Source organism: Homalodisca vitripennis, chromosome 3 (assembly GCF_021130785.1).
Source record: "Homalodisca vitripennis isolate AUS2020 chromosome 3, UT_GWSS_2.1, whole genome shotgun sequence".
Lineage (NCBI taxonomy): Eukaryota > Metazoa > Arthropoda > Insecta > Hemiptera > Cicadellidae > Homalodisca > Homalodisca vitripennis.
Genome location: NC_060209.1, coordinates 57,706,431 through 57,730,107, shown reverse-complemented (window position 1 = coordinate 57,730,107; position 23,677 = coordinate 57,706,431).

The window sequence follows — 23,677 nt, the reverse complement described above, 5'->3', positions numbered from 1 at the left end:
ATATATATATATATATATATATATATATATATATATATATAAGGTGGACTGTGATATTTAAATATTTTCTGTATTACAGCCTTTATAACTGTACTTTCTATGAATTTAAATTGTTAAACTTATATGATTTTGGGATGGAAATAAATAATTATTTCATAGTGTATGAACTATATCATTTTAACTGTGTTTTATTACAACAATGTTTCTATTTTCACAAACTTGACATAAATTACTATTGCTGTTGTCAGCAAACACATTAATATTAGTACTTGCAACTCAACGTCATACATTACATATGTGTACAGTTTCAACTGGTTTCATTACAACCCACCCATAAGAGTCGTCATAACATAATTCATATAACACATGCTTCTAACCTTTTATTTATTTATGCTTCTGGTACCAGATTCAATTAAAAATAAGACATAGAATTAAAATTAAGTTTAACCTCTTAAAAAATACATGTGCTGTGTAGGGTAAATTAAACTAATATTTACCCTCAAACGCATCATTCAATCGAATGTTCAAAAATCCCTCATTGAGTAGCGTAGCATATTTCTGCGTCATATACCTTCCATAGAAGGTTTTGAGATTGGCAAAACATGTGCATTCCTTTCATATAATATAATACACAAAATCTAATGTATTATTGCTCCTTCCATCATTAAATAAAAAGGTCTTGTATGCAGTTAAATGACACAAAACCCAAAATTGTTATTGATACAACAGGTTATTTAAATTTACTTAACAGTTACAGCTGCTTTATCGGTTATTCAAACGGGTAAAATACTTAGCCATGATGTATACTATAAATAAACAATTTTAACATCTCATTAAGCATGAACAGTTCAGCAATTAACAGTTGGAACCTGTCAATCATTAATAATAAATCGATGAAAGGTTTGCTGTCCAATCAATTATTGTTTTTATCCAAGAATGTTTCAATAAAAAGGTTCAATAAAAAGGGCAATACTTATACAAAATACTCTGTAAAGTTCTCTGACGCTTGAATAGCGAGGTTCATAATACTAGTAAGAAGCTTTCTTCGCGATAAACAAGAAGAGTGATATAAAGTTTCGTCTTAGTTGGGACTTAAAACTAATTTTTTTCCGCCCTTTAACGTCTCCTGAAATGATTCCCTTAACATAAAAATACGAGCTTTTTCTCACTTGTGTATATTTTAACTTTAAAAACAATAAAATATTTACGAGTATAGTTTGAGTCAACTGGTGATGTAACTTGCTATTTTAACTTTTCCACAATCTGAAGGTAGACAAATAGCTTATGTAGACAATCTCAAATAAGCCTTTGCGGAATATTTACAGAACCCTGTAAAGGTTCACTATGTTTTCTTCATCCCTTGGCAATATTGCAGCTTACCCACAGTGAAGGAAGTTCTTCAAATCCGATTTGTTTAATATTCTGATTTATATTAAAATTTTAGTTTAATTTTATTAAATTGTTCAATTTTTTAAAATTTCCACAAGGTTTTCTTCTGTAAAATATATTTTTTTACTATGCGTATTTACTTATTATTGAGTGTTATTATAAAGTGTTAAGTTTCAACCAAATTAATGGCATCTGTTATAACATTTAATCATCACCGATACAAAATAAAAATATGAGCTTTATATGTTTGTTTTGCTGGTTGATTCCACCATAGATGTCACATATTTACAACAACCTCCACATATTTTCTATCTCCTCAATATTAAGAGTATTTCAGTTGCTTGGTAACTTGTTATTTGTAAATATTTCATATCTTTTTTTCAAAATAACGTATAGGATTGGTACAAGAACCTGTTTTTGCCTAAATGCATTATTATTCTCTTATCCCATTATAATATTCTTTCTTTGATATCTAACATTAAGATATTTTCCTCATTACCTAACTTAAAATCTCTGTTAGTGCTTTCTTACATTTTCAGATACCAAATTTGTGGGTATTAAAATATATTTTTTCGTCATGTTTAAAACGAGTAATTGGCTATACGAGTTGTATAAATTTTATTACAATTACTTACTCAATAAACTTAGGTATTTTTTATGTAACATTTTATTTCTAAACATTAAAATTTCTCATATCTCACAACACTTTAGAGTGCATAGTGAGTGCATAATTTTGTATATATTTACGAACCAAGTATTTTTGCACTTCACTCTCTATACTCAGATTGCACTTCAGTTGGAATCAAACTGTTATCAGCATTTTAATTCAATTTTCTTTTCACAATAAATAAAATAATAAGGTGGTTAAGGTTTAATGAATTCATCTAAAGTTAATCCAAATTAATATAAGCATTATATAAATAATACAATCAGTATTTATGTAGACACTCGTAATAGTACTATTCTAATTCAAAGTGATTATATAATTTCTACGACTACATTGTCATATTATTATTGTAGTTCGTGTTTATACATCTATGGTCAGTAATAATCTGTGCAGTAATAATCGATGAAATAAAAATATTCTTTAAAGTAAAGTACGTCCTACAAAGGTTATTTTATATCTTAACCAACCCTTGTTCAGGGGTGGCTAAAATACAACGTTAAGTACAATCTTTGTTTTCATAACAGGAAGGAAAGATCTACTTGCCCTAAGACATGTTGGAATAAAACATAACAAGGGGTAGTTAAACAGCCTAAACAACAACGAACTTGTCTGAAACGTTCCAGAGAACCCCCAGCTGGAGAGCAGTTTGTAATTATTATATTAGTCAAGAAAAGCACTAATATATTTACTTCCTAAGTACCAGCATAAGAGAATTTAAATAATTCATTAAGTCGATTTACACGAGTGTCTGAAAAAGTCTGAAATTTGAAATAGTATGTTACCAATTATAGTTTTAGTTTATATGACAGCAGATCTATTCTCAAAATAACTATATAAAGATCAAAGATACAAAGACGTAGCAAAGAAAAATTAAGCTAAAGTAAAATTGATATTAACTTAGTTTCTGGAAAAGTGCTCACAAATGGCATTAATAACAGTTCACATAAAGGGACGGATAATATAATATCACAATCCTCGCCCTAATTAAAAATAAACGATAAGCTGTATGAATTGAAGAGCAGTAAACTCTTTAAAACACTAAACGGTGTGCTGCCATAGCATTTACTCATGTTGTTCCTATATAGACAGAATACACTCGAGGAAAGTATCAGCTTTGTGCACATTTCGTCGATGAAACAAGCCCCGATTAGTTTAATCTTCGTAATATTTGTGTATTATATTGAGTGCAAGCTGCTTACGGCCTCTTGAACACAATCAATTCATCGTCGATGTGTAAAGTAATCGGTTCTTAGCGACCCAATCTGTTACAGTTGAGTTACAATAATTCACATTCTTGAGTTCTGTAGATTAGTCCAATTTTTATAATTGAGTACTACGGTACTCAGCTCACCATTGAAGCGGTACAACTGTTAGGAAGATCATTCTGTTTACTATATATGTGCTTAGTAATTTCCGAGAATTTGTAACTATTTGTATTACTTTTATATTGATGAATCTTAGAATATATGTACTTATGATCTGCTATTGCTGAATATTATACAATGTACTTGTTGTCCACTCTTATGTAACATCTACAGATATATCTAGAAAGGAGATCCTATTAATGAATTGGTATTAGTTGGAGACAAATTAACTGAAATCTAATGAGAAGGACATTGTAAGATACATTAATTTTCCTGACCGAACTACCTTGTTTACTTGCGGGCTTCCGATTTGTAGTCCTGCAGAATATGTTTTGCTGGGGGGGGGGGGTGGGGGGGGGGGGGGGTGGGGGGGGGGGGGGGTGGGGGGGGGGGGGGGTGGGGGGGGGGGGGGGTGGGGGGGGGGGGGGGTGGGGGGATTCTAATTTCTACCACTTCTGCGAAGAAAGATGAAAACGTTTTTTTCTATATACAGAAATGGTATATTAAAGATGCTAGTAACTAAACACTTTCTTCATACAAAAATAAGTTATTATTACCCACAGAAAACCAATTGGCACCTTATTCAAATTAATGTTTGAGAAAAATACATGGTTTGTGTTTCGTGTTTGAGGCCAAACAATTCACATCTATCTGTTACGCCTATGAATAATTGAGCAAAGGAAAAAGTTTTGCTTTAGTTTGCCGATTGTGCTTTTTGTTTGTACATGCAAAATAGACTTTAAAAAGGCTTTACTAATCGTACAAACCATATTAAGCAGGACAACCCTTTGTTAAAGGCAATACAAAATTTTGACATTCAGTTTGGATTAATTAAATAGAAACACTCTGCCAAACCATAAAATGGTAAATGTATCAGTGCCAGACCGACCGCAGACCTATCTTCGCAATATGTTGGGACCTTGGATTTTGCGAGTGTACCTATGTAGACTGCAGGCTCTGTAAACTGGTTTTCTAGACCTTTATGGGACATAACTTGTCCATCTTTTTTTGTCGTTTTCGTATCTTTATATACGTTTATATTCTACTCATTGTACAAAAAATTCAGTTTTTACATTCCTGTAGTTCCTGTTGAATTCGTGAAGTTTACTTAGTTTTAATATAATAAAATCTAGAATTAGGTACGTACCAGTAGCAATTGATGTTGTGTTGTACTACGTCAATATTTATTACTAAAAGAAAGGTACAGCTAAAGAGACTACTCTATTAAGCTGTATTTTTACTGAAATGCCACATTATGAGATTTAGTCCTTTTTGTCAGATCTAACTCTTATAACGGATGGTTTGAAGAAGAGTGGTTTATATTATTGGAAGAGTTTTTTTTTTTTGGAAAAGGCACAGGGGACTTTTAAGAAAGTAGGAGTTTGTTTTGAGGTGTTAGCAACATCCGTTCTTTTTTGTTTAGAAAGAGCAACGAGCACTTTCTTCAGTTCATTAACGGAAAAGTGAGTGAATTCTAAAATAAATAAAGTCCGATTGTAAAGTCAATGGCTATTACAGCAAGTATTCTCGATTGAATTTTCCTATTCGATTTACCACTTCCTTATCGCGACGGTTTGTACTTTGTACGTCTTATGCTTTCTATCATATCATTTATATTTATATGCAGTGTGGGTCTTCTTATTTCTTGCAATAGAGGAAAGATCTAATGTTTTTATATTTATTTATCTGTTTTTCAGCAATATATGATAATAATAATGTATCCATCCACCATTATTGGATGTTTGTTTCGAAAAAGAAACGTGCAATTTTTTGTTGTTTTCTTTTGGACGTCGGGTTCTGTTCAGTTAGAGTTAATGCTGCATACTCTACATAAAATACACGGTAAAACTATGAAAATTGTATTACTACATCCGTCTTTGGCGACTCCAATTGCAACAATCAAGTCACTGTATAAATATAGAAATATTATTATAATTACATATAGGAGTTTTCTCATAAAGGCCCTTATTTGTTTGTACAAACCTAGGCCCTTTACTTTTCTACACAAGGAGTCGAGGTTTATGTATTTTCTGTATATGTTATGTGTATGTATACTGGATGCATGTAATATAGCGCACACTCGCCACACTCTCCCAATACACACACGCACATGCGTATGAATAAATATTATCCTTTATCTGAGATGGAATAGGATAAGAAATTCTTATTTTTTTTTTAATTATATAGAATAACTTAATGTATTATGACAAGTAAATTTCTTTACTTGGAAATAAATAAGTGTTTTTGAATTGAATTTTAAACACAATAAAATTTGGAAGCATCAAATGATTTATAGTCAATGACCAGTATAAGCAAGTAAAAACAAGCTTATATAAATAATAGTAAATAAAACAAAAACAATTTCGAGGACAATAGGTATTTTTTGTCATGTTAGATAAACTCCAAGTTATTATTTGGGTATTACAATTTTTAAATTCACAGTGTTGTAGAAATTATCTTGTTTCACATTTTGATTCTTTGATAGTTGTATTTCATAGTTATAGAAACAATAGACAAACATACAATTAAATGTAACCTTTGGGAAAACACATATTGCTAATTACACTTTTTATTTATTTTTAAGCGTTCAAATAATGAATTTCATAAAAACCCCGAAATACGGGTACTCAGATTTCAACATTTTGATGTTAAGACCCAAGGAAAAAGGAAAACGGAGCGATTTGTCGGCAATGGAATCCGTTTAATGACTATCAATGACTGTTATTTTGGAAAGTTTAAGTAAGTGAGTAACAATGAAATGAGCTTTACACAAAATCAGTTTTGTTCTCTTTTAGATACGCATTTATATTCGAGCAAATTGTATTTTTGTGTTATTTCTATGCTACCTCACATAAGTAAGGACCATGCTATATCTGCTACTATAAACAAAAGAATATCAAATGCTTTAAGATGCTCATAGCATTAAATAAATAACAATATAATAATTTTAAACAGTATGTCATACAATTTAGTACAACAAAAATATATATTTCCTAAATTAGACTAAGGTAATTTTTCACACGTATATTAAATGTATATATGTTATTCTGCAGTATATTAAAAAATGGCAAGTAAAAATAAGGTGTACAAAAATCACACATTTCAATTTAAAGACTAAACAAGGCATACGGAAGTGGAATCTTAAACTGGTGGATTGGTCTATCTTTCAAAACACGAACAAAGTTTAGAAAATGCAAATCTAACAGTTCAAACTTTAAAACTTTTCTAACATTCTACATTTTTCCTAATAGAATATAAAATAAACATTATAACACATTTTTTAAACTCGCATTATATTTTGAGTTTTGTGTCTAGAATATCGCCACTGGAGTACCTGCGTTTGACGAGAGCTACAAGCCTAATGCATCATTTTAGTTACTCACATTTAAACGCTCTTTATTCATTATACCAACCGCCAAATATTTAGTTTTGTATTTACGGATCAGAAAATAGTAAACTATGAGTGATTAATATTAACATCTTTTATGTTAAAGTTTTAGCTAATTTATCTTTTAATTTAATATTTACAGAACTAAGAACAAAAACCTAATCTAATCGTTATAGCTGCTAAATCGTTCTTGGACGCTTTTTGGAAGAATATGGAGGTCACTAATCTGTTGGTAAGCTGTTGTGCAATGTTTGAGGTGCCACCTCCAGTTCATCTTCCTCGCTTGAATATTGGAGTTACATGCATGTTCAGAAGAGATCCCAAAAAGAACAGTCGGTAGATAGAAGGCTCAAAGTTGTTACTCTATGTCGTGTTCGACATCCTATACTTACAAAATTATAGTGTAATCTAGGTGGAATAAGATTTTCCTGGCTCATGTGTGACCCACGCTGAATTGGGCGCTGGTTGAAAAAACATTTTCAAAGATCTGTTCGCTCAGAGTCTAAAAAATCATTGAGTTTATTACCTTAGGGGAGAAGGAATGACGTATTTCTATACCATCTTGGAAAAATTATTCTGCCACTTAGCATTTGTAAATTATTGCAATAAGGATTTCTCTTAAAGGCCTCACACATTTTCTATTTTGTTCCAGTTTTAAAGAATAAATTCTACAGATTTCAAATTTGCTACTTATTTTAAAACGTTAAACTTCCTGCTTAAAATTTTCACAAGCAAGAATTCTTTGGAATGACGGATCCAACACATACTGAATACCTCATCTAACGTCATTCAAAATACTAACGAGCTGATTGTTGGCGTAGAACGTTTCATTGTCTATAAGGCACGTATGTGCGCATTAAGCTGACTTCCTACGTCTGCTCCCTCTACTGTATATCAATATCAGTTTCTAAATCTCACTAGCTCGTATTCAGGTTGCGCCTTAGTTTGTGGTCGCCTGTGGTTCCTTTTGTCGTCCATTATGTTTCCCTTCGAATTGTTCGTTCTTTGCCGAGTTCACTTGTTCCTACTTGTAAGACGAAACCGCAAGAAAACCTTTTTACAAACAAAACTCTTCAAAACATCAATAAAGGTTATAAATTCATTATTTTTGTTTACCGCATTCCCTTTTGTATATCTATAAAAATGCATCGCTACTGTTACATATTGCGACTATTGAGTCATGCATTGCATGCAGTTAGAGAGAGAAACTTCCGGATTAGACTCAATTGGGCGTTACTGCAGAAGCTATTTATGGTAACCATTGGTTGCTAAAGAGGCTGAATTTACCTTACTATTTTAAGATTCTTAGATTAACAAAACCTGAGAATATGACCAGTTTTTGAGCATATCCATTGGTCAAATGAAAACAAAACATTTTTGGCCATGACCTAGTAATCTTTTGAGAAATGCTGTCATCGCTTCTCCAGAAAAGTAACATTTCTGTTGGGAGCTGAGAGTACTGATACAGCAACAGTAGAAAGAGTTGTTAGGGCGATTTTGTTGAGTTCCTAAGTTTTCTGTACGGATTCTTTAAAGAATTATCACCATTGTGACAAATTTATAATTGTAATGGACACGTGAAATTTCATTGGGAATAAGCGTCCGCCATGTTTCTTAGGATTGATCTAATAAAGTTAGCTATTTCTTCCGACTTCTCGGGTTAAGTGATGTGCTGAATTTTTAGATGGTATTTAAGACCACTTATATAAAGATCCTCTCATTTAACCCCGCGCGTACGCGCCGCTGCTCCGTTCTTTTTCAGTTGTCTAAGAACACTTCTGTGTCACTGCCAATAACAAACTTTAGAGATAACTCGAGTTCACAGTCACGCTGGAACATTAGATCCATACATGATGCCTTTATGTAGACTAGGAAACCATTGTCCACACAGAATTTCCCTGGGAGATTCACGACTTATATTCGAGGCCTGTAGATGACAGTCGGAACAAGACGATCTGCTCTCAAAAAGTTGCATCTAGAAATCATATAGTTTGAGCGGCAGCCGGTTGATTTCGGTTTGAACGTGATTGAGAGCAGAGGCCTATTGTTGGCTGTATAATAACAATCCAACTTGTGTCTACAGCAGTAATATTGTATGTATGCTCGGCGGGTCGTGCCTTTTTTTTCCTAAATATGTTTCCAATAGACGTTTTAGTAATGCTAAATAAATCGTAGTGAATAATTTTCCGATTTTCAGGGATGGAAGTCGAGAAGGAATGCCTCTTCTGTAATGCTTGGTACTTGCATGATATTACCCATGTCCAAATACATCCTGGAGAGGTGATCTTGTTACAGCAAAATCGAATTTCTTTTTGGGTTCAGGGCTGGGATATTACAACCCACCAATGGGGACTAGTGGCATAAGGGAAAGAAAAACTTAAAGAGCGTCCATTAGATCTGGGCAGCTTCTTTATCTCTTTGTGTTACAAGTTAGTGTTGTGGCTGTTCAATTGGGTGGCTTTCTCGGGAAGGTTTAATGGCTTATACAATGGAAAAATTGAATGTTTCTTTTAATTTATAAAAGAAGCGGAACTGAAAACGTGTGGTATCATGTTGACAGGGGGTTTCACTCTGTTAGGAGTATTATCGTTAGTCCCACTTGGTTATTTATTATCTGAACATCTCTGTTATGGCCATTACAATTGATGTTGTTGTGTAGGAACTAAAAAGCCAATAAGACCGACACCTGTGATTGGATGCGGCAGTCGAATTTCAGAGGTGTAGGCATTTGACTCGAACATCAATGAAACGAACCTTATTTCGGAAGATGTACCAGTTGAGAAATATGTTCCAAAATAGGCGCAATATTCGTGTTGAATTCTCGGTCTTTTGACTCTCGTGGAAGACTACACTTATTCTCCCATTTTTCTCTGTTTTAAGTTGGTTTGTATATAGCTAGCTGTCCTACTAAACTCCTCTCATTAGATGTATGGAAAAATGGAAAATTAGAAGCTATTGAAAATCCTGACAGGAAAAATTTACTTCAGCGCTCAGCTCCGTGAGGAGATAACAAAGTGGAGATTTATCTCAAACCAATGGAACACATTGGGGTTAGAGAAGTACATTCAATACTCGTCTAGATCGCGACGCTCCTCACTCATGGTCCACCCGACTAAGAGCTCTTTACATATTGCCAAGCAAATTCACCTACTATGGACCTATGTCAATATGATAGATTTTGCTCTTGCTACTGAATGGTTTTTATCGATACAATAAACATCTTTCAATCTGGCCAATAATTCAGACAGATGACGCAATTCTGGAATAGATGGACGATAAGACATGAGAATAATGAAAACCCTTTTTTTTAAGCACATTTAGGTTAGTTTGACAACGTTCTAGTGAGAGGAAAACGTCTGTTAGGTGTAGGTAAGGAGGAAATGTTTTGAGCGCGCCAAACATTTTGACCATATTCTGACAGCGGTTTAAATTGCGCCAACAACATATCAATTTCCGCGTAAATTGCAAAAGTTGGAAGGTTCAGGGAGTACGTGCAGCACCAGTTTTTTAAATAGTGTTGCGGAGTTATTTTACATTCTAGAATCTCATTTTGATAATGGGGTGTGAAGTATGGAATACCCACCTTGGCCATGTTTCTCTGACCCAAATTATTCCTTCAGGCATTGAGGTTTGTAGCAGGGATCTTTATGCATGCGTATTCGCTCTCTCCAATTAAGTTTCTGAAGCGACGGGGCGGTACTATTGGTCTTGATTTTCAGCCCACATCTGTATCTATGGAAGTGGTTTTGTGGGGTGTTCTGTGCAAACAAACCAGTTCAAGGGGATCACGAAGCCGTCGTGGTTCAAAAATTGCTATAAAAGCAATCGGATTCCGAATTAATCGCTCAATTTCGATCATATTCCAGTAAGTAATTGTAGAGAAAGAAAATCCTTCAATAAAATTTTCGGATGTGTTGACTCTGCAGAACGTCTCCTCATCTTTCGAGAAAAAGGGGAACAATTCTGTGTTTAGTAGGTTATTAAATTGTGCCATTAAGCAAATGGGCCAAGGATATCATTTGTATGAGATCCAGAATCCAGATGAAAACTATTCAAACTTTGGTAAATATCACACGGACCGGCGGAGTGTGAGTGAGTAAATCTAGCTTGCGACCCCAAACGGGGCAGCGTGTTCACTTTCATCAACAATTCATGCCAGCTAATGGCGGTTAAAGAATGCCTCAAAAATCCCAATGTTGACTGTAAAATCTCATTTTGTAAACGCTTTTTAGCGTTTACAAGTTTGATGTTTTATAATGTTGCCGATGTGTCTTTCATTTTGAAAACTTGATCTGGGAGAACGCACACTGTAGCCGGCCAATCAAGTGAAGAACGATGACTTCGGCGCTGTAGGTGGAAAATAGGCAAATAGGGATGTGAAGAATGCTTATTAATGTTGAAAATGAGCCTGTTGTGATAGGGAATGTACAAACTTATAGCTCTGAAAATTCTAATTATTGTGACGTCTTATTCTCTTCATACTATCGTGTTCATGGTGCGCTTGTCACAATAATAAACATTGATTGTTTGATGTCAAATGTTTAGTGTCGCCTCAATTTATATAGGCGTGAAACACTACACTCATATGAGAGTCAGAGAGAATTGTCCGAACTTTGAACACAATGAACGCAGGGCGATTCCATTGAAAACGGGCTTATTCTGCTCAATTTACAATAATTGAAGCCATGTTGTCACTGATAAGAACAGGTATTGCCAGTTTAGATAAAAAAATGGACCCAAACAATTTGAGGGCATTTAAAATCGTTTGAATGAGTGGAACCTTGCATCCATAGATGGAGATTGTATCGGGGATATTGTGTATGTACGCGTTATATATATACTCAATTTGATTAGTTAATAATTTAGGTTCTATTCTTTAAGAGCATTAAATTAAGCTCTATCTATACAAAATTTCATTTATGCTCAGAGTTTTAAGCACATTTCAATTCTTGTAATAAAATAAATATATTTGACAATGTTGACGTATTATTTCTTTATTGCCTCTAATGTTACTCAATATAGAATCATGTGTTATGACTAATTGTTGTATGGTATATATTTATAATCACTTGTTTCTGCCTTCGTTTGCCGCTAGATCAATTTTAAACCCTGCGAATTATAACAAAAATTATTTTTTTTTTCGGCTGATTGTGGTGATCTATAAGTAAACAATTAAATGCAATATGAGGATTGCATTTTACAAGAAAATTGTACATTTATTTGAATTATATTACATGAGTGGGTTATTCCACTTTGATTACACTAGTATTTATGTAGTCTAAGGTTATTATTATTCCAAGTCGGAAACTATGTAGATTTTAATTTTTGGAGCTCTATTCGTTTGTCCGACCTTTATGGATCTCGTCTTACCAATCTCCTAGTTCAGAGAATTCTCAGGAGTCAAGTCTGGAACAAGCGTGTTCTCTTCTCAAGGGGTTGTTGCCAACCCCAATTGAACCCCTTTGAGCATTATTTGATGTTACTTTGCGGGTATGAGTGGATTGGAGTTATAAAAAAAAAAAAATTTGGCGCATTTGTTGCGATCGAGATTTGCGCTATGTCATTTGGATTTTGGATGAGCAACGTGTGTGTACTCTGTAAGTGTGTAAGTTGTGGTGGCGAACCCTGTTGCTCGGGATTTTTTGGTAGCAGGTTGAGGGTAGTAGTTTGTGTTGTTAGGGAGAAATAAATTATCAAAGAGTATAAACGTTACTGTTCTCTCATGAGTGTAGAGGTGGTAAGTCTTAAAAGCCTTTTAACTTCTTAGGGTGTGGTTGATCCTTCATGATATAGGCTGGTTAATTTCTATATCTGGTGATGACGAACCTGTATGTCCACACTTACATTTACTAATACAGCTGAGAAATTATATAAACACAAGGATATAGTTCTTTTTGTTGTTGCAACTTCATTTCCAACCCCTATTGGGATGGTTGATCTTCATGAAAGATTTGCCATTTAGGAGTTAAGGCACGTGTATGACATTCCACACTTCTATGACATTGAAGGTAGAAATAAAGAGAAAACATAAATATTAAGATCTTATAGAGGTTTCACAACACCTGCGGATATGTTGATTTTCTATATAAGTCATAGAACTCCACTTTTGTGTTCAAATCTCCCTGGTTGGACATCTGGAAGTTTAAAAAACCAAAATGTAGATTCCTTTTAGGGGTGCCGCCCCATTTCACCGACAATTGGGTATTTTGATCTTCACTATAAATCCTTTTGATTTTCTTTATACTGTTCATGAGGGACAGTATTTGTACTTACAAATTAATACGCTCTGTCGAACTTCTAAGCAAGTAAATTTGGACAATAAATGTAGTTTTTCGAGGATGCAACTCCATGGCGGTTCGATCTTCTTGATAATATTCGTTTAGACTCTTTATATACCGTCACAAGGCAATATATGTTGTGAAAGTTTCATTCTCTGTGGACCGATTTACGGGTGTAAGTTGAAAAACAAAAAACATCACAATGGTGCCATTTCATACATTATGGCTGTTTGATCTGTATGAAAATTTTTTAGTTTTTTTCTATTTAGTCATTTGTACCAAATGTTTCAACTTTTTTGCCGAAGCGATGAAGTAGTTAGAGTTAGTTGATGAAGTGAAGTGAGTGAGCGGTTTTCTTTGACTACCTCATATATATAAAGTTAAAATTTACCAAGAATATGTAATCATTATATAGAAATATAAAGGACTAATAATATTATTTGCTTTAGTTTTAAAAACAGAAGTTATTTCACAGATAAAAATTTAATAGTACTAGTTTTCTATCTTCTATAAATTCACTACTACCTCCTTTTACATAAATGTATGGGCGTAGTAGTAATTACTTTTTAATTGATAAACTACTATGAAATATGTTCAGTAATTACTTAATCGACCGATGTGTGATGTTAAAGGTAATTTCATATGTAATGGTAAGTGGTATTTCATATTAATTGCTTCATTAAATATAACAGCCAGTACCGTCGCGATTACTTGCCGCCATACAGACTTATGGTAGCCATAATAGAAGAGCAATACGATCATATTGTTGTTCTAGGAACCTTAATATATTAACTTACTATTATAAAAGTATCTGGACCAAACCATTATAGCACCTCCACAGAATGCTGTATATACCATTTCTCAAATTTCTTTTCCATATGATCATTTTCTTAACTCTTTTCTTGGCAGGTGAGTTTGTGAAAAACAACCGAGAAGAAGTAGAGGTCAGGGTTATGTATCTAAGATGTATATTTGCTAAGCTAAAGGGTTAAAGAATATGGTCATATACAGAGCCCAGTGATGACTCTTCTCTGAAAACCCACTTCCATTAAATAATCGAAGTTACCATAAATTGTTATAGTACAATACAAACAATGGTATCACAAGCGTTGACGATAATGTTCAAGTCTTATCACAAGTAAATAAACAGTTAAATATCTTCTGTTTATTGGTTCACTGCCACTCATTTATTTCTAGTGTTTGTTTCCATTATATTTCACTATCTGATTTTTAGGGTAGGGGACAGTTTTACTACTATGTTTAATTGGCTGTAAATTATTTCACAAAGTTTTATTTCATATAGTGTTTTTTCGTTTACTTGTTATAGTTTTCATTGCCCATCGTAAGTTCGTTTTATACTAAATATTAAAAGGATTATAGAAAAGGTGGATGGGGAAAGTCTATGGTCCTGTTTTGTTATCATCCAAGTTTATTGATATACTAATAATATACATTTCTAGATTAATACTTGGGATCCATAGGCTAGTTTCACAAGGTACATGACATATGTGCTTGTGAGAACTTTTTAGCCTAATGGTTTATCGAATCCAAGTTTAAATTCATTTTCTGTCACGAGTTTTTTAATTTAAATTAAATCTATGCGTACCCGTTGTTTTTCTAAAAAAATTACAAGTGGCATCATAATATTGACGAAATTAAAAAAAAATAAGTTTTACAATTCTAATTAAAACCTTTTCTCAATACATTTACTTAAAATGAATTTTGTTCTTATAATTTTGCTCTGTCACTCAACGTGGACCTCTACTCTCTTTACAGTGTTAAGAGAAAGTACAGAGTCTGTATAGAATGGGACTCTTTACTACGCTCAAGCACCAAGTTCGCAAAACACTTTAGACCAGTGGGTCTTTCTAAACTATCATCTGACCCGCGAAAGGGTTTTCATACTGGTTCGACTCGTGGCCGCAAGTCAGCAATAATGAAGTTCGTCGTATATTATATAATAGCAAAAGTTGACGATCGATTTTAGATAGCTGTTGTCGCCCTATTACTAGGTTATAGAGATGCAACGGAAGGCATAGGCTAGACACCATAACTTTATTATTTATAGGGTTATTGATGTAAAATATGTATTTTTATGATTATTTCCTATATACATTATTTGTATTATTAAAAAAATATGTAACCAGTATATTTTTACTTATTGGCTATATTGACCACGGACTAACTGATCAGTACTTATAAAAACTAAACAACCTTCTTGAGAGTTTAATCTTTCATGGTATGTTAAACAAATACTTGGTTTTCCGTGCACTATGGTACTCACAAATGTGGGATTTCAGCCAAAGGAAGAAAATTGAAAGTAGTTGCCCCGATCGCTGTATACGGACATAACGTGTCGGATTTTACTTTATAGGTACGTATCAGAAGTGCTAGGGTTTACTCGAACATTAAACTCCTGTTTTCCATCAAAACGGCAGCAAAGTGCTTCTTGTACGAGTACTAGATCGAGTGTCAGGCAGACCACTGACGGCCCCTGGATAGGGGAGGTAAACAGTCTGAAACACATCCCCCCACCTCCCACAAACGGTTTACCCCTCTCGCGCCTCAACTGTGAGTACTGACTTTTCCACAATCCAAGCATCATTGAACAATACAGTACACTTCACTGGTAGTATCTTGAAAAACGCAAATATCTGCTAAGCTATTTGACAAAATGGCTTTTTATTTCGTTAGCAGTTAATAATTTTCTGTAGTTTTTTATAATAAATGTTGTTTCATTTCTAATAAATTGCCAAAGTTTAAATACTATTTTTATGAAATGTACATATAGAAATATCGTTATTTGAAAGTTTTATTAGTAGTTTTAGAGGAAATATTTTTGAATAAACCTTGTAGACAATAGTTTCAGCTCTTAAAATGTGTACAAAAAAATAATTTCAAGTAAGTACTCCTAGGGTAGGCAAAATGGAATAGTACGCGCACAATGCTGCGAAGCTTGGTCCGGCGCTGTGCGACAAGTGGAGTCATCATTAACACGTATTACTATTTCAGTTACAAATAATTATGTTATTATAATACTTCAGCTAAAAATATAATTATTGTAGTATTATTTAATAATAATAACGTATACCATATATAATAATAATAATTTTCTCCCTAACAATTAAGGACTTTTGATTATTCATTACCTATAGACCCCGCCGTGGGCCGGATTAGTTTACTAGTAGCCGCCATACACGGTTGTTCTCTCTAAATAATAACTAAAATAGCATGACGGACCACCCACTCCCTACTATAATATTGAAAAAATGTTAAAGAATCAAATTTTATGGACAAAAAAAGGATATTAATTTTAATTAATAAATTAAGGTGTTTGTGTGTTTTCTATTCGTTTAATTTACTGTAGAACTTTTCAATTCTTAATATACCATAATTCTAGCCATACTTTTTCAATACAATTACATGTTAAAGTGCTTGGCCCGCCTGCCTCTTATAATTTTTAATTTAGCCCTAAGACGAAAAGCTTTAGAGACCCCTGCGTTTAGACCGTTGGACTACCTTCTCTCTTTATGTACCTAGTACCAAGTTATAAACATTATCTAATAAACCTGATTCTAAACAACTCTGTACCATTACCACACACAATCGACTTAGCTTTGCCTATGAATTCCATATCACCGCCTACATATCTAGCATTAAACAAAAACACTTCACTGTTGACACAAACCGGTTGAAACTATCACAACATTTACATAGAACTAGAAGAGCGATTACACATATAGTGAGCTGTGGAAAGAAAAAAGTATATTACCATAAACATCGGTTTACACTCAACCTTGAGAACTTAAAAAAACCACTTCCTAAACAAGGTGGTATTCTTTATGCAAAACAATAGACGTACTTGCATTAAATCGTTACACAAAAAAAAGCTAAGCGTTTAGGTTTATATGTAAACGGTGTTACAATTTTCATCTAAGCAGGCAAAAACTACTAACTAGATCGCGAGTACTAGTCCATTCCTGCCACTAAAGAAGTATCGATGATAGTAATAGGAACGTAGTTCTTTCGAGAAGCGTTCTAAAAGGTTACCTCCAATTGAACGACTGCTCTCTTATTGGGGCTTTGTACGACTCTAAAAAATTTGTTCTGCTTGTGATATAGTAAATACATTACAAATGTGAAAGTTTCCTTTTTCCAGAGGTTTTGGTAAGGATGGAAAACTCTAAGATAAATAGTTCACTCTCCTAAGCCTATTAAATTCCTATAATTCCAAAGCGTATTATGGGGGGGGGGTGGGGGGGGGGGGGGGTGGGGGGGGGGGGGGGTGGGGGGGGGGGGGGGTGGGGGGGGGGGGGGGTGGGGGGGGGGGGGGGTGGGGGGGGAAATCTGTAGAAAAAATGAGACTGTACAGATTAACAGAATCGCTTGTCTCAGATTATTATAAATCCTTGATTTAGGACATAACGAAAAATCGTTAAGTTGTATGTTCAGAATGCATAAGCAATAAAATGGCTTACTATTTAAGTACAAAGGTGCTGTAATTAATTGTTCAGTTATATTTGTATTCTCACATTTTTGCTAAATGTAAATTTGTAAAATTCTAAAAATGAGATATTATTATAACTAATTGGTAACGGATAATTTAAAGTATATTCAGTTTCACTGTGTTTCTACAATAAAAAAGTTGTATATGTAAAAGTATTTCACACCATATATTACTTGTAATAAAAGTTACGTTCTAGAAAACCACGCATTGCTATTGGTAAAATATTATTTTTATACTTTATACCACTAAAAAATTAACAATTTTTATAGGTCTAATGACAACATTATTTATTTATTATATAAAATTGGAAAAGAAGCATCTTAAATTAATATGTTTTGTTTAGATAATCGGATAAACTGAAATAATCTGTTCTGGAGCTCTTGGTGTTAGACAGAAATATATGGAGGGCAAATTGGGTATAGGAAATTAGATTCCGTAACACTGATTAATTTGGTACAAGTCTGGAGTTCACCTATTAAGACCTCTCAGAGTTTGTTCCTGTTTAAAATCAAGTTAGAGCGCTAATGGATCAGCTGTTTGTAAGCGATCGCGTGTTTGTGTTCTCGGCTGTTTGTTAGTTCAGCGCCACATTTCCTCGGCTGTTTGTTGACCTCCGGTTAATAATATTGCCCGCTATAAATCTCAGAGCCACTTTATATCGATACCTATCACCGGTCCACTCCCTCACTATAAATTGGTAACACATTATCACCCTGAGGTCTCTAACGGGTACTTTCGGCTATAAATATGTGGGTTTAAAGCTTTCTAATGTTGACAAACAATTTGTCAAAACTCTCTTTAACTTTTAGGAAAACCATTTAAAGACCATGTGTTCTCTAAATTTCGTCAAACATATCTAGTCTATTTCTGTTTGTTTCTATTTAAAAACGCCGTCACTATAACAGTTGTATGTATGAGCATTGTAACGTTACATAACATAATGTTACAATACCATTAGGAATGTTATTATTACTGAAGCTTGTTATTATTATAGCTGAAATAAAACAGCTCAAAAATGAGTAATATATTTGATACCTCTTTCATTTTTGTAACTGTTTTTGAGGATATAAAGTATATATATATATATATATATAGATATATATATATATATATATATATATATATATTTATATATATATATATATATTTATAGAGAGAGAGAGAGAGAGAGAGAGAGAGAGAGATTACAAACCAATAAAGCCATAGATTCGATACTATCTTGAGGCTGGAAGCTTAAAGACCACTCGAAATTATAATCTTTAAATGAATACTTTGTTTGCTATCGTACTGGTTCCATAACCAACATTTCGGTTTGTGTTTATTTTTTTTTATAAATATCTAAACCACATAAATACTCTGGGAAATTTAGTCTAGTCAGTTTTTAGGATATCTAATGTTATTATTAGTACGTAAATATACCACAGAAAAAGGATAGTTGTGAGAGATGACTGGTACACAGAAGGCTTTCTGAGGTCAGGTGATCGAGTACCTGCCGAATTAAAAAAAAAAACACAAATTATGCTATTAAATACGATCACAATGTGTCTAAATCGCATGGCTGTTAAACCATAAGGTATGTAATTTCAAATATCAACGCTCACATCGGTTAAACTAATAAGACAGCGCAAAGTTTATAGTGAACACATTTCTGTTAGTTTTCTTCTTTACGGAAACAAGAAATAATTAATTAAATCTTGGATAATTTACTATCAAAGAATGTTTCAAGATGAACAATGTCAGTTAATTAGTTTTTTTTATAACTCTATACAGCTTTCCTTACTTAGATTTTGCCAATTAATGAACTCATCCGACTATTACGAACAGAAGACTTGAGCCTACTCTGAAGAAATGAAATTTAAACATATAGTTTGTAGAGTATTTATAGTTACACATATTCAATATATGAAGTTTTTGACGCTCTGAACACTTTCCCTATAGATTAGAATCAGAACAGATTTTATTCTTCCAGGCTTGAAGGTTATTATACTCATGGAAAGAGTGGGCGAAGAAGGAAAGGGTTGGGATTCGGTCTCCGTGCCAACTCTTAGCTCTTGACTCCAGGGCGTGACCCAGACCCATTAATTCAGGGTAATTTTACATCACAACAATTCCAGGGCGAGGTTTTGGCAAGATCTGCCACACCACTTGTATGATATTACTTTAAATTAGCAACTTCTGTTACAAAAATCGGATTTTGTTCGTGCTGACATACAGTTTCGCTGTTTAATCGTATTATATGTACGTTATGCTTTACATTTGTGTTGTGTTTATTTCCCTCAGATTAAGTTAACATATAATTTACGTCTAAACCAACTAACTAATGTATTCATTATTCGATAAAACCCCCGATTTAGCACTGTGCTGACCTACAGTTTTGTTTTCCCTAATCGTTATGTGATATTATCAAAACACCTGCTCAGTTTATGTACAATCAGAACGTTGTTTACGAGTAAACCAACTACGTAGTTTATTATTAAGTTAGGAGAGCCGGTGGCTTTACGGAGAAGCCGCTGACATAGAAACACTGACATAGAAAGTTACAAGAGAACCAAAAGCAACGTTAACAATAACGAATAACTAATGAATAACAAATTTTATCTTCGATAACCATCGCAAGTAGTACTCTACTTCCAACACAGCTATGGTGGGAAGGGACAATTAGAATAGTACTTTCTGTAGTCTCTCATGTCGATGCGAGGGGATGGGTTCGTTATGAGCTTCTTCGTTCTTCGTCACCAACTATTTTTGGATCCCTTCAGACAAACATGACTCCAAATTTCAAGAGTCAAGTCTGCAACAGCATCAGATTTTGGATGCTGTAAATAAATAAATAAAAATGCCTTTATTTACAAGCGTTTCTCAGTACAGTTACTGTTTTTCAGAACAACTCAAGTCACTGAATGCCTTAAAAACTAAATAACAAAAACTAAACTAAACAGGTACAATAATTTAAACAGGTACAACAAAAATCTACTGGCTAATTTAAAATAATACAGTGGTAAAAACTGTAAAATGTTTTATTCTTACATACTAATAGCTTAACTTAGTTAATTGTCAACAATCAAAAAGTCTTTAAGTTTCATTTTAAATGTGGAACAACTGCATTCTTTTAGGCTAAGGGGGAGGTCGTTGTACAACTTAGGGCCGAAGTATTATAAACTCCTTCTTCCGACTTCATATCTGACTCTACGAAAGTTTAGCAGATAGCCATGGCGGGTGCTACGTTGCGAGACCTCCTCCCGGATCAACAACCGCTCACTCAGGTACCGTGGTTCCTTGTGTGATACGATTTTGTGGACCATGCAGCACGTCCGCATCCTGCAGACGGATTCCATTGGCAGAAACTTAGCAGTATCCCGAAAGGGGTATACGTGATCAAATCGTCTCAAATTGAAAATTAAAACGTATAGCAGAGTTTTGAAGTCTCTGAATGCGATCGACGTCACTCCGTGAGATGCTGTTACCTTAAGCAGGATAGCAGTAGTAAATGCCAGAAAAGACCATCGACTGATTAAGCTGAAGCTTGTCGAATTCCGGCAGCAGACTTCTGAATCTGTACAGGCCTCTTAATCTGCCAAGAGCACGCTGGTTGGCATGAGTGACGTGATCAGAGAAAGTTAGGTAGCTATCAAGCAAGATACCGAGAGTTTTGACCTGGTCACACACTGCCAAAAACTCACCATCAAGTGCGATCCCCACACCTCTATCCGTTAAGGCCCGTACCAGATTTTGTGGGATGACATGAAGGACAGTGCACTTGCCTACATTGAGCCTTAACCCATTGTCAACAGACCATTTACTTATGTTCTCAAGGTCTGAGTTTATATGGGTAAAGGCCTCAGGCACTGAACCAAGATCATAGGCCAAGTGCAACTTACAAATTACGGTGTACAAATGTACCTTACAATGTTTGATACACGTAGGGAAGTCAGAAGTGTACAGATTAAACAGTACAGGACCAAGACAACTTCCCTGAGGTACACCTCGCCTTCTGACTAGAGAGCCAGATGTCTCATTCTCAATCTTTGTTACCTGGCTTCTTCCTCCAATATAAGTCTTAAGAGAAAGGTGACTTGGAGCTAAACTCAACATACGCATTAAAACAGCCCTTTTCACCACAGTTTTACTAGTCTATAAGTTATTTTAAAGTGTCCAACACTAGTCGCGACACAACCTGCGTAAAGGAACTGAGTATACTACAGTTTTACTGTGCAACACTACTCTCCGACTCTTGTGAACATCTGTCCGACACAAGACGCTACACCGCCGGCGGTAAGAATCTGATTATACTAGACAGTTTTACTGTCCAACACTGCTCTCCTACTCTTGTGAACATCTGTCCGACCACAAGACGCTACACCGCCGGCGGTAAGAATCTGATTATACTAGACAGTTTTTACTGTCCAACACTGCTTCCCGACTCTTGTGACCAAATGTACGACACTAGTCGCGACAACCGCTCGCAGTAAGTATCTGATTATACTAGACCGTTTTTACTGTCCGACATTGCTCTCCGACTCTTGTGAACAACTGTACGACACTAGATGCAAACACCGCTCGCAGTAAGTATCTGATTATACTAGACAGTTTGACTGTCCAACACTGCTCTCCGACTTGTGAACAACTGTACGACACTAGTTGCAACACCGCTCGCAGTAAGTATCTGATTATACTAGACAGTTTTTTACTGTTCAACACTACTCTCCGACTCTTGTGGACAACTGTACGACACTAATCGCAACACCGCTCGCAGTAAGGTTCTGATTATACTAGACAGATTTACTGTCCGACATTGCTCTCCGACTCTCGTGAACAACTGTACGACACTAGTTGCAACACCGCTCGCAGTAAAGTATCTGATTATACTAGACAGTTTTACTGTCCAACACTGCTCTCTCCGACTTGTGAACAACTGTACGACACTAGTTGCAACACCGCTCGCAGTAAGTATCTGATTATACTAGGACAGTTTTACTGTTCAACACTACTCTCCGACTCTTGTGGACACAACTGTACGACACTAATCGCAACACCGCTCGCAGTAAGGTTCTGATTATACTACACAGATTTACCTTCCAACACTACTCTCCGACTCTTGTGAACATCTGTACGACACTAGTTGCAACACCGCACGCAGTAAGGTTTCTGATTATACTAGACAGTTTTACTGTCCAACACTGCTCTCCGACTCTTGTGAACAACTGTACGACACTAGTTGAAACACCGCTCGCAGTAAGTGTCCTGATTATACTAGATAGTTTTACTGTCCAACACTACTCTCCGACTCTTGTGGACAACTGTACGACACTAATCGCAACAACGCTCGCAGTAAGGATCTGATTATACTACACAGTTTTACTGTCCAACACTGCTCTCCGACTCTTGTGAACAACTGTACGACACTAGTTGCAACACCGCTCGCAGTAAAGTGTCTGAATATACTAGGACAGATTTACTGTCCAACACTACTCTCCGACTCTTGTGAACAACTGTACGACACTAGTTGCAACACCGCTCGCAGTAAGGGGTCTGATTATACTACACAGATTTACTGTCCAACACTACTCTCCGACTCTTGTGAACAACTGTACGACACTAGTTGCAACACCGCTCGCAGTAAGGTTCTGATTATACTAGACAGTTTTACTGTCCAACACTACTCTCCGACTCTTGTGGACAACTGTACGACACTAATTGCAACACCGCTCGCAGTAAGGTTCTGATTATACTAGACAGTTTTTACTGTTCAACACTGCTCTCCGACTTGTGAACAACTTTACGACACTAGTTGCAACACCGCTCGCAGTAAGTATCTGATTATACTAGACAGTTTTACTGTCCAACAACACTGCTCTCCGACTTGTGAACAACTGTACGACACTAGTTGCAACACCGCTCGCAGTAAGTATCTGATTTATACTAGACAGTTTTACTGTCCAACACTGCTCTCCGACTTGTGAACAACTGTACGACACTAGTTGCAAACACCGCTCGCAGTAAGTATCTGATTATACTAGACAGTTTTAACTGTTCAACACTACTCTCCGACTCTTGTGGACAACTGTACGACACTAATCGCAACAC